Source organism: Lissotriton helveticus, chromosome 5_1 (assembly GCF_964261635.1).
Source record: "Lissotriton helveticus chromosome 5_1, aLisHel1.1, whole genome shotgun sequence".
Classification (NCBI taxonomy): domain Eukaryota; kingdom Metazoa; phylum Chordata; class Amphibia; order Caudata; family Salamandridae; genus Lissotriton; species Lissotriton helveticus.
In genome coordinates this window covers 2,079,519,429-2,079,532,551 of record NC_136065.1, presented here as the reverse complement: position 1 = coordinate 2,079,532,551, position 13,123 = coordinate 2,079,519,429, and the positions used below count along the sequence as shown (strand labels likewise).

Sequence of the window (13,123 nt, the reverse complement as noted above, 5' to 3'; positions counted from 1 at the left end):
CAGGGTTCAATTCCCGCCTCGGTGGTTCTTGGACTCATTTCCCCGGACCTGATAATTCTCGCCTCGGTGCCTAGTCTAATCATGGGTCCCACTCTGTGACTCTGGGCAATAGCTTGCTTATTCTCCTAAATGGCCCCAGCAGCTCTTGGATGCCTGGCTTCACCTTGGGGGTGCCCAGGAGTGGACATTTCACAGGAAAGCCAGGATGGGTTCCACAGCGGTATGAATACAGCAATACGAGACCTCTGGGTAAAAATGCGCTATATAAATACAAAACACATTTACATACCCGTCTTGTCTGTCCACAGATATTACTTGCGGTTCATGGTGGGCTAGGAGCACTTTCAGTTTACCCTTTGGCCTTACCAGCGACCCTCAGGTGTTCACCAAGGTGATGGCTGTGGTTGCAGCTCATCTGGGGAGATCCAGGGTGCCAGCCTTCACCTATCTCTATGACCTGCTGTTGAAGGCAGGCTCGCCTCAGGCATTTGACTCCCACCTCTGGACTATGACAGACCTTGTTCACTCGCAGTCACACTTGATGCCTTATCAGATGCTCACTTTCATTGGAGCTGCTCTGGACACAAAGCAGCTTCAGGCATATTGTCCCAAAGACTGAGTCCAGGATATTTAGGATACAATACTGATTTTGGTGGGACTGACTCTTAGGCTGCTGGCTGGGCCTCATGGCCTCCTGCATCCTGCTTGTGACTCATGCCTACTGGCATATGTGGGCTGTACTGTGGGACCTAAAGTTCCAATTGACACAGCATATGGGGAATCGCTCCGACAAATCCAGATCTCGGAGGGTGCTGCAAAAGATCTGCAATGGTGGCTTCTCCTTAGCACAAGCTACCAGCCTCACCAACACCATGCTCCCGTTAGAACCCGGGCGGTTCCCTAAGAACTACTCGTAGCACTTTGGACATTGGCTCACGACTATTACAATCCCAGAAGGTGAACCCCTGAAACCACCGTTATCTACCTTTATGCATTTTTGACTTTTCCTTCCTTCAGATTGCATTGCGGGGTAAAAGTGCACAGGTTTGAACACTTTATTTACCCGTGAATATCTCTATCGAAAACTGTACTTACCTTTGAATAAAGTTCTTGAGTTTGAATCATGCATAAAAAGAGGTGTTATTTATCTAATATGGTCTCAGATTTATTCTTCGCTGTTGGCCAACTTGAGGAGACCGGAGGAGCTGTGTGTTTGTGGGGCGAGGCAGGTAGAGCAACGCTGCAGGGACTCGCTCTCCCAGGAGTCCCTGCTTGACCTGTTACACCTGGTCAGCGCTCCCTGCCCGCCACGCCCACGGCACACCGAGGATCTAAAACACCGCCCCTCACTCTGAGCAGTGGAACATCTTGCCTGCCTTTGCTGCCGTTTGGGTGCTCGTGTGGAGTTCTGCCCGTGGGGAATCTGGGAGCTGCTCGCCACACCCGCACCGCGGGTGCCGCTTCGCTGTTTGCCAACTTGAGGAGACCGGAGGAGCTGTGTGTTTGTGGGGCGAGGCAGGTAGAGCAACGCTGCAGGGACTTGCTCTCCCAGGAGTCCCTGCTTGACCTGTTACACCTGGTCAGCGCTCCCTGCCCGCCACGCCCACAGCACGTTACCTGCCCTATTTTACTGAGTACACTCTACCGCTGCGCGGGAGCGCGCGGGTGCGCCTGGGGCTAAGTCCGGGCAAAGGGCGGGCCCTCTGATGCCCTCAGAGACCGTAGGAGACCGGGTGGGCCCCCCCTCTTCGATGATCATTTTGAGATAAAGACTCTTTGCATAATGCAGTAGTAAGCTGGTGCACTATTAATATTCAACTTGATTGTCTGTAAAGTCTGTTACTCGAACCATCTGGGTGGGCTATACCAGTGTGGTTTGAATAGGTTTCACAAGTGAATGGCGATGTCGTCCCCTATTAAGGATAAGCTATTACCAATAGGAGGAGCTAACCAACGCACGCTTGATAACTATATAATTAGGGTTGCCACAGGAACAGATAAGGAAATCGCTCTTGTAGAGCGACGGGCTGAGAGACGTCGCTCCATTGAATCCATTAAGAACAAGCGATCATCCTTGGGCTCGCTTCAGTTAGCGATTTCACCAATTCACAGTACCTCCTCTGTAAATGGGGACCGCGAGGCATCCCTTAATGACAGTATCCCATTACTTCTGCAAGAGAGAACCCCCCCAGTAGTTGCAACCAGTGACCTGATTGCAAATGACTCAGCATTTCATCGTAACATAACACCGGAGGTAGAAGTCCTGCCTGATACTCTGCCACCACGAGTTGACCCAGCCCATGAACTAAAGGAAAGTTTTAAAACCCCTAGAGCTCAAGGCCCACCGCCCAAAAGAAGAAGAAAGAGGGGGAACTCCTTACGGAAAAACAAGACTACTCATAATAATAACTTTAGGCTCGCTAAATGCTCCACATCTAACGTACTCACATCCCCTATAATGGTAAACCCAACACTCACTCCAACAAACGATCCATCTAGCGTTAATCTAATGGGCAGTATAGAATCATTAATGAAATCACTCACACTGCCATTAGCAGAGAGACTAAAAGGTTTAACCCACCAATTGGAGAAATTAGAACGGGTTGTTGGGGAAATCAAAGTGGCAATTAAGGATTTAGCTAAATCAACACCAGTGTCCCCAACCCCTGTGTTGTCCCCCATTACTATCGCCCAAAATGGCTAAAAAAATACTAATTTGCCTAAACCAAAACCCCTGAAAACATTGCCCCCCAATACAGCAGGGTTAAACAGTAAAAATAAAGAAAAGGAGGCACAGGAACGTGTAAAATCGAATCCCCTAGGAAACGCCCATAAACCTACTGGCCATGATAAATCTGCTAGGGTACTCTCTTCCAAGAGGCCTAGAGTAGAACTGCCTCCGGAAGCAGTTCCGTATGTAGTGGTTCGCACAAGAGTGCCAGTTTTAGAGGATGGTGCCGGAGAAGATCAGTATCAGCTGAAAAACAAAGTCATATAGTGGCTGAGACAGAATTGTCCACTACCACCATATATAAATGAGGTAATTCTTAATGTTAGGCGTCTCCCATGGTTAGGTCAAAGAACTAAGGACATAATGGGCGATATCATTATAATAAATTTTCGTGACGAGAGAGCAGTCAGACACATTGTAAATTGGTTCCCCCATAATGCTAGTAACTCAATCACCGTACATGATTTGACTTACTTCTATCCCAGAGGAATAGTGGCTCCGGTACCTAAACTTAGGCCCCCGTTTTACTACCAGAGCAATCACACTGGTCCCCCACCTCGACATCAGAATGTTGGTTTTGGTTTTGGGCCTTCACTCCAAATGCAGGAAAGTGGATCTAGACAAATCTTTCACCAACAGGTTGATTACTCCTTGCCCACTTACAACCGTTTTTCGGCTTTAGCGGGCATGGAGGGAGTTGACTGACTTGTCCTAGGGGGTGCAGCAGATGAGGATACCGTTGGTTCACAAAAGGTGTCCTCACTAACTGTAGAACTAACCCATAATGGCAATACATATGTCCCCCCCTAGAGCAAATATGTCCTCAGGACATATTGATTGATAACGTGGCTGTAGATGATGGGCAAATCGATCCCGTACAAGTTTTAGGTTTGGGAGGTAAAAGTGGAAAGGTAGAGGATGAGGCAGTCAGAATAGTGTCCTGGAATATAGCCGGTTTGGCAGCCAAATTTAACAATAAAGAATGGCGCCAGTATATAAGCGAATTTAATATAATTTGCTTACAAGAAACTTGGGCAGTTGACAATAGTTCCCTACATATCCAAGGGTATAAATGTTTCTTTGTTCCTGCAAAGAAATCTAGATCAAGTAGGGCCATGGGAGGGCTATCTTTATATGTAGACCTGAACCTCCACGGCACATGGTCGACCTTAAACTGTAACTCACAAGATATTCAAGAGGTACGGTTTAATGGTAAAGGATTAAAACTGACCATGTTCAATGTTTATAACAACGGAGCGGGCGGAGGTTGTAATGCACTGATAAGAGAATTGGAGTGCAGATTGTGCCAGGATTCTGTTGGTGAAATTGTGAGCCTTGGTCAAAATATCCTGGTCATGGGGGACCTCAATTGTCACCTCTGTCCGTCTCTTTTCCCACTAGATGAGGCCTGGTCGCGCTGCCCAGAGGATAACGGGGCTCATTTTGAGCACTCAGTGGAAGGTCATGCTTTAACAAAATTTCTGCATAACCAAGACCTGGTTCATACCATGGATATGGCGCATATTCCGCAGGATGGCACCTTGCCACCAACTTTTAAGGGTAGGGGATGTTCCTCATATATCGATTATATCCTTGTCTCAAGGGTTTTTAAAAATAGAATTTCTAGAGTCGGGATTGACTGGAACCCGTTCAGTGACCATAACCCCCTGGTACTAGATGTACGTTATCGGGCCTGTCCCAGAGGGAGAAAGCCCGATGCGATAATTGAGAGGGTCACTGATCAGGGCAGACGCCTCAGGTGGTCCAAAATTGATGGAGAACTGTTTTATAGATCACTGATGGAAAAGGGGAAATCAGCTTTTGAGGAGTGCTTAGATATTACAATAGAAGGGCAACAGCTACTTACAGCATTCGAACAGATTACTGGTTTAGTAGATGGCCTGTTAAAGACTAGCGCCCCGGTAAAAAGAACCTGTAGTCAGCCGCGGTGGTTTGACCGGGATTGCTCTAAGGCCCTGAGGGAGCTTAAAAATAGTATTAAAATGAAGCCAAGGGATCCCTTACGAGTTGCCTCTTGTAGGAAAAAATATAAGAGTGAGCTGAGTAGGAGGAAAATGGCACTACAAGCAGAAGGATGGGCAGATTTAAGGGAGGCGGGGGAAAAGAGGGATATGACAGAATTCTGGAGGATTATTAATAGACCCACTTTCCAGGATGACAAGGCACCTAAAATAGGAACAAACATCACCCCGGACATGTGGATCACTCATTATAGGGGTTTATATAATCACGAAACGGGAACAGCTGATGAAAATGGGAATGCTGACCAGGGCCAGCCCGTAGTTTTCTCACTAAAAGAAATCAAGGTCGGGATTGAGGGCTTGTCTAAAAACAAAGCCCCCGGCCCAGACGGCAACCCGCCAGATTTTGTTCCTAAGCTCTGTGGAATTATGGACCCCTTTAATGACAAGAGTTATAAACACAGCAATTTGCTGGGGCTTGCCGCCCTCCTGGTCAACGGCTATCATTGTCTCTATTTTTAAAAAGGGTAGCAGGGACGATCCCCAATGTTATCGCCCAATCTCCCTGATTGATGTATCTGCCAAAAGTTTGGGAAGGGGAATATTAAACCGGCTGTCGGAATGGACAGAGGCAAATAATATTATCTCAGACACTCAGTACGGTTTCCGGATGGGCCGGACCACGAGCGACCAATGCTTGAACCTTTACATGCTAGCAGCCAAATACACGAAGGCCAGTAATGAATCAATTTATATGGGGTTCATGGACCTGGCAGCTGCTTTTGACCATGTAAATAGGGACAAGCTCTGGGATATGATGACCAGAATGGGGATAGAGATCGGCCTTATTAACATCCTAAGAGAATTGCATAGTAGCACCTCAGCGCAGGTTAGGTATAACATGGAGGGCGGATGTACTGACTCCTTCCCTTGCAAAAGTGGGGTACGCCAAGGCTGCATTTTGGCGCCTTTTCTGTTCTCCCTTTATATTAACAATTTGGAGCAGCATCTCCTACAGCTGAGAACCGATTGTCCACGAGTAGGGACGCGTCATGTTCCTGTGTTACTTTACGCAGATGACGCGGTCCTCCTCGGACGCACACCAAAGAGTCTACATATTTTAATTGATGGATTTGTACTTTTTATGGGTTCATTAGACCTGGCTGTTAATTTGGGTAAATCCTATGTCTTAGCCGTCGGCAACAAACCCTGCAACAAAAGCACTTTCACGATAGGGAGTCATAAGATAGAGAAAGTTAAATCATTCTCGTATCTGGGCTTACTATTTGACGGTTCATTAGAATTTAATTGTCTGGTGGAGGAAAGCTGCCGCAAGATGAATGTTACCAACGGGGCAATTGCAGGTTATGGACGAAGGTTGGGGAGATGGTGCCCTGAACAGGTTTTGAACCTGTATAACTCCATGTATTGGTCTAAGGTCACCTATGGGGCAGAGGTGTGGGGCTTCGTGAACATTTGCCAACTGCAGCGGGAGGAGAACAAACATCTACGTTCCGTCCTGAAAGCCCCACAGAGCCTAGCCGCAGTAATTGCACACAGGGAGTTAGGGATACCCTACCTTGAAGATCTGGTGAAGGTTAGGCCAATCTTAGCTTGGCTAAAAATCTGGGTAAACCCAGAGGCGACTTTAAGCAGGGAAATCATGAATGACTGCCTGGGTAGAGATAAATGGATGCGAATCCCGTGGCTCAGTTATGTTAAGTCTGCATTGGAAACCTTGGGCCTCGAGAATCTATTCTCCGACCCGGCAGCGATTACCCCTCAGCATAAAATGTCTGAAAAAAAGTGTTTCTGGCACACAGGGTTACACAGAGAACAGAGCAAGAAAGGGCCAAAACCACAGTGTGTGCCTATAACCTCGTAAAGATCACAGAAGGAATGGAACCTTACCTATATCTGATATATAATGCTCAGGACAGGTTTTTAATGAGCCGTTTTAGGCTCAATCTTTTACCGTATTTATTGTCATCACCAATAGGGTATTCATCTACAATTGAGCAGAAGGGAACCTGCGGTTGCGACAATAGGTCTCCGCAGGATTCCCTTCATTTTGTATTGTTATGTTCTTTTTACTCCGAGCCTAAGCGTAGATTCTTGGTTGATATTTTAAAACAAGCTAACATGAAATGTGCTCAAGAAGCTTTGATCCTCCTACAACAAGCGACTGATCCCTTTACATTGTGCTTTATTATTAACTTCATTAAAGTAGCGGTTCGTTTGAGGGCAACCAGAGGGGGGGGGGGAACTGTGAGATTTTAGTGATAGGTTCTAAAGGCTAGTTATGTCTTTTTTAACATATTGTGACTTTGTTTGTATTAATATTGGGATTCATGTAAATTTAATTGTTTTTAAAAAGGAAAGCAAAATGGGGGGGGAATGTATATTGTATGTTTGTACTTTTATGGTGATTTTTAATCATCGAATAAAGAATCCTGACTGACTGACTGACTATTCTTTGAGTGTGTGTCTCATTCATTGGCTCTGTGATTACAACAAATGCTTAGCACTACCCTCTGATAAACCTAACTGCTCACCCACACTACCACAAAAGAGAGCTTTAGTATTATCTATTTTAGCCTCTGTAAACCAATTGTGAACCCACTGGATTCTCTGCACAGTCTCCTTCATTTTAGTACACTATATAGAGAGCCAGGTCCCTACACATGGGTCTCGCTGCAGGTGTACACCTAGCACTACTACCTGGACAGTGAGGTCCATCAGAATGGGCACTTTGCCCGTTTGTTCCTGCGGACTTTCTATTCTAAATCAGGTTCACAAACCCTCCTTTGGTTAGGAATTGCTTGGGTATCTATTCTAAGTTAAGGAATCTGCAGCTAGAAGTCTCTTTCAGAAGTACAAGTTACTTACCTGCGGTAACGCCTTATCTGGTAGAGAATCTATCTGATGCAGATTTCTTACTGACCCACCAATCCTCCATGCTCTGTTAACGGCATTTTAGATATAGGAATGTTTCTCTTTTAAGGACCTCCGTTTCACACACCAGTGGTCCGTGTTCTTCTTGGTTCAGTGCTACTCGTGTAGAAAGTCATGAAAAGAAACTGAAGTCATCATGCTGGTGTTGCACCTATATAGGCAGTGTGCACATCACTATTTGCACAGCCATCGCCACGCAGAGTCCGATGATATCACCTATTGGCGCTTAGGGATACTGCTCACAAAAACATTCCAGATCCAGTCTGATGCCTGGGGATACTTTTCAGATAAGGAATCTATGACTAGATAGAGTCTACCAGATAAGGCGTTACCCAAGGTAAATAACTTGCTCTTATATCGCTAATCCTTGTAGTGGCTGAACCACCGATGTGCTCCTGATCGAAGCAGGTGTCAGCAGCGTAGAAGTCAGCCCACTTCTCTTAACATGGACAGATCCTCTCAACGGCAGACACCACGAGTTGTGTTTAACTCTTTATTTTCACAGTCTGCTGTGATGCTTTTCGGCTGTATTCTGTCAGGTGTCAGTAGCGCCAAAAATAATAAGCCACTAACCTTAGGAACGGCCAGCAGGAACGAAGCCGTGAAGAGTATTTCCCAACTTCCCTTAAACACTAAACTCACCACAATGTATCAGTGCACTATGGGTAGTGAAGTATTCATGGGAAAAGGGGAATGGGACAAAATAACAAAAGAAGCCTGTTCCGTCACAGGAATAGGTGACCGTCTTCTATACTCCCTCTGGGACCCCTGCATATAGAAGAAAACAAGAACAGAATGAGAAGTACCGCAAACACACTCCCCACCAGTACACAGAAAGACACAACCCCTATCGCACTTACAGGAATTTGTCCAGGATCTCTCTCCAGAGGAATGTTCTAGTGGTAGAGGGTGCCTTGAAAGGATAGTGCCTTGATGCGCAGTCGGATGGGTGCTTGTAAACCTGTAGGGTCGGAGGGTTCCGAGAGAAGTACCGCTGGGAAGATCTTCGCGTGTTGTGAGAGGAGAGCGCCTACAAGCGCAGGCTCCAATTCTCACGTTGCTCACTTTACTCCAGAGCGACTTCGTAACAAGGAAGCAAATCCAAAGTCAAGAAAGCAAAGTAAAACAAGAAAATCAAAGTTCTTCGGTTCGGTTCCTGAACCGAGACTTACAGCACGTCCGCTAGGAGGTGCTTCGGTTAATTCAAAGTTCAGCCTGTAGGGAGGTTTCTGACACGCTCCCAAACAGCGCGAATATCTCAGCGTCTCCTGTTCGGCTCCTGTGAACAGAGACGCGGGCTCCAAACCGGTTCCGCGGTAATCACCGCAAAACAAAGGAAAAAGTACATAAGAGTTCAGGAAGCTAGTTGCGCTTCAAGTAGCGCGTTCCCAATCCCGGCAAAAACGTGAAGTTTGGCAGGACACAGGGAAATGTAGAAACGGAAAACAGGTCCAAGGCTCCGTAGGCAGTTTGTCAAGCACCGTTTCCATTGGAGGTGGGGTTTAAGTAGGAATGTGCTCCTTCCTGTCTATCTGAGATAGGCCCCTAAGCCTTGTGGGATATGTAGTCCCTGATGCATTCATACGTGACAGGCGAAACCGGGAAAGGTGAGGGATGGTGGCTGTATGCGTACTCGTAATCATGACATATCCACAGTGTTGTTCTCTCTCTTGCTCTCTCTCTCTCTCTCTCACACACACACACACGCATTAGTTTTCAAAAATAAATCTCCACCTCAGTTCCTTCCTAGAGAGTGTTGGGGTAAACCGTCAAGCAGGGACCCAGAAAGAAAGGGGGTTCCCAAAACACGCTTTCCCCATTCTTTTTGCTATAGGAAACTGGAACAGTGATACCACACAAACTGCTCAATGGAATGACACCAAATTTGGCAGAAACCTAGATCGTGGTCCAGAAAACATGCTTTTTGTGATTTGGTGTAAATATTTGTAGTAGTTTTTGAGATATTAAGGCTCAAACACTTTGTATATTTCTGTGGCAGTGGCAGTGGCAGTTCTTGAGCTAAGATCTGATTGACTGCGTCCACACCAGCAACGATATGGTGGCAGCCATTTTAGGACTCTGGAATTAGTCCTGGAAAAATGTTAAAACAAGATATAAGATGCAAAATAAGGGTTCCCTGCCCTGTTGGCCTGATGGGTGGGAGGTACCCCCCGGACCAAAACATATTTTGTTTTAATTGTACAGCAATTTGCATTGGATCTGCAAACTGGTGGTAAATTTCTTTTTAAAAGCCCACACTTTAAAAATATACCCACCCCTCTGCGGTGGGCCTGGGCCCGCTGGAGGGTTGGCCCATTTGTTTATTTTGGGCATGTGGCCCCTCTTCCCGAGCCTTTTATTATAAGGTGAGGGGGCGCGCTGCCTCCCTCCCCAAGCCTCTAGGTGGCCCTGTGCTCTCCATCCATTGGATCAATTTTATAATAAGGGGAGGGGGCGCGCAGCTCCCACTCCTGAACTTCTAGGCAGGTGTCTCCAACCTGTCGATCACAATCTAACAGTAGCTCTCAGACAGCTTCAGAGTGCCTCACAGCCTTGAGTTCATTTTTAAATAAGCACAGGTCACATTTTCCTTTTAAAGTTAAAGGAAAGCTGTGTTTATTTTACATTAGTATTTTGGGCTGCAGACACTAGGGCTTGGTAATAAGCAGTGATGGAGTCAGATGGAGTCAGATGTATGACCCAGAGCACAGAGGTGAAGAACCTGAAGCACTGAGGTATGTAAAATCTTACATAAAAGTACTTGTTAATATTAGAGTGTGAGAACAAAATTATGTTTCTACATACTTTTAAATGGGGGAAAATTAAAATGAAGAGTTAACTGAATGATTAAGCTAACTCTACATTTAAAATCTCTCCCATTTAGAGTGTTGCATCTACAAATGGCAGGTCTCTTGGTCCCACTGGCAAGTACATACCGCGCTATATTTATGCCTGAAAATACAGTCATTTTTGTAAAAAATGACAGAAATTTATATTTCTATGAAACATTGAGTCAATGTTTTTCTCCACTTTCAATTAAGCCAGGTACGTCTTAGGAGTCGATTACAAAGCTGTCCGGAAAGGCTCCGAACAGCATCCAATTCGGAAGCCTTGTTTCCAATCGACCTGGACACATTTCGGACGACCGATCGTGATGTCCTGAAAGCGTTCAAACTGTCTGACTCGGTTCCAAGCGGCATTCAGGGTAACGTGTCAGTCGAAGACGACTCGTAGAGGTCTACAGGCCGAGTATCCGGATGAGCAACTAGGATGTTGGATTCGGACAGTCTTTCAGAGTCGGTTGTTCCAACACTGATTGGCTGCCAGAATCTGACTTTGGGGGCCAGTAGCAGGCCCCCCCTTTACCTGGGGCCCTCCAAATCGGGCCCGTGGGTCCATGGCCATGGGCCACCCCTTTCCCTGCATGCACAGTGTGGCAGGCACCAGGGGGTGCTGCCACAAGGGTGCATGCTTTTCCCCAACCAACCCTTTTTAGGTCGAGCATTTGAGACCTCTTGTATTTACTTTAGTCAATACTTATATGTGTGTGTACATTTTTTAGGCTCAGGAGATCAGCCCTAAGACTTGTCTGCTTCCACTTAGGGACTTTATTTTTTGTTCAACCTCCTCTATTTAACTGACTTGATAGAAAACGACCTGTAGAGGTCAGTAAGACACCAGATTTGCTTTCTGCTTGTTCAACTGCCTCTGTTTAATTGTCTTAATAGAAAACAACCAGTAGAGGTCAGCAAAATACCAGAATTGCTTTCTGCAGAGGGACTTTCTTTTTTTAATTTTTCTGGCAACTGCCTCTATTTAACTTTCTTGATAGAAAATGACCAGGAGAGGTCAGTAAAATACCAGAATCACTTTAGCATTCTCTATATTCCAGTCCATAGAAATTGTCTTCCACAAGCACCCATAGACAGTAATATTTTTTTTCAAATCTTGTATTTTCAGTGATATGACCACCGAAGGCCCTGGTTTTCTATTAAAAACAGAGCTTTGGACTGTACCATTTCCAGCTAAAAGGCAATATTTCACTCCATGTGTTCCCATACCTGGCGTGTCACGCAGTTTGGTGCTTACTTTCCCTTCATGTTAAAGAGCAGTAGATGTTTCAGTACCCAGGCTAATGTGCTGCATAGCTAAATACATATAAGGTCCCAAATGCGAGACTAATTACATTGTAAATGCTTGCTTCAATGGGAGCCTGTGTTCTCGTTCGGAATACAGGCTCCCATTGAAGTCCATGGGAGTCCGATCGAACGGTGTTCGGACACACCGTAATCGGTCGGTTGGACTCCCCAAAAGCATTCCGAAACCGATTCGGTTGGACTGCTTTCCGGACGACATCCTAATCGAGCCCTTAATAATTTATGAAGCATGCTTCTTTACTTAAAAATGCCTTCCATTTAAACAAGTACCTGTTTGTAAATGTGACACTTTGAAATAGGAGAATATTTAGATAATGAGTTTTATGGAATCCATACAAACATAAAGTTAACTCTTCAGTTTGATTTTCTCCCATTTCAACGTCTCGTTTTCACATAACAGGCATCTTGCTTCCAGTGGCCGGGAGACACAGTGTCATATTTATGAACCTTTTTGCAAAACATCTTTCTACACTAGAAATATCTCCCATTTAAAAGAATAGTACTATGTTTGTGTTATACAGGTAATGGTGCCACATATGGCAAAAGGTATGTTCTGTGCCACAAATACATGCAACACAAGCTCGATGTACATATATCCCATTTATATGCACACATTTTCAGACATCCCAAAGACCACACTCTGACAGAATAATGTGACTGCCCTGTCTGAGTGCCCCTTGTCAGATTGTGTTCAAACCATAGTATCTGGCTCTGTGGACCCTGGGCTTAAAGGCAATGAAGCTGGGCATGGTGAAGTCTGGTAACACTGCGCAAGTGGCTTGGCCTTCAGTGGCTTACAATGATTTCATTGATCAGAAGTAGCTCTCTCCAGAAAAGTTAGGAGACCCTGCTCCTGGAGGCCTCTTGACCACTTCCAATAGGGCTGAATTCCTCTAAATGGGGATGGGGTGCAAGTCCCCCACTCACCTGAGCCTCTCGTATTCCTGGGCCTAATAAAAGGGAAGGGGGTGAGTGGTACCATTCCCGAGCCTTTTATAATAAGGGGGTGGACATACAACCCCCTCCCAAGCCTCTAGGAGGCCCCGGGGCCACCATCCCTCAGGCTGATTTTATAAGGGAAGGGAGACACGCTGCGCCTTGAGGGGAGCAAGCGTGTCATGGGGTCCTGTGGCTGCCTGAGTGGCCAAAAGCACAAAAAATAAAAATCTTTGTGTGCTAATGGACACTAAACACTAAAAAATAAAAAAAGATGAATAAACAAGAGGCACAAACCACTCATTTATGAGTCTGTGCTCCTTGCAAGGAGTGTCACATAATGCCCTGCAAGGGCATTTTAA

At 45.8% G+C, this 13,123-nt stretch overlaps 1 protein-coding gene across 7 annotated transcripts in view; it reads left to right on the top strand.

Moving 5' to 3' along the window:
- The window catches only part of MSH5 (mutS homolog 5), a 1,532,005-nt gene that overhangs the window by 1,084,075 nt on the left and 434,807 nt on the right, over positions 1 to 13,123 (top strand). The window lies entirely within an intron of this gene.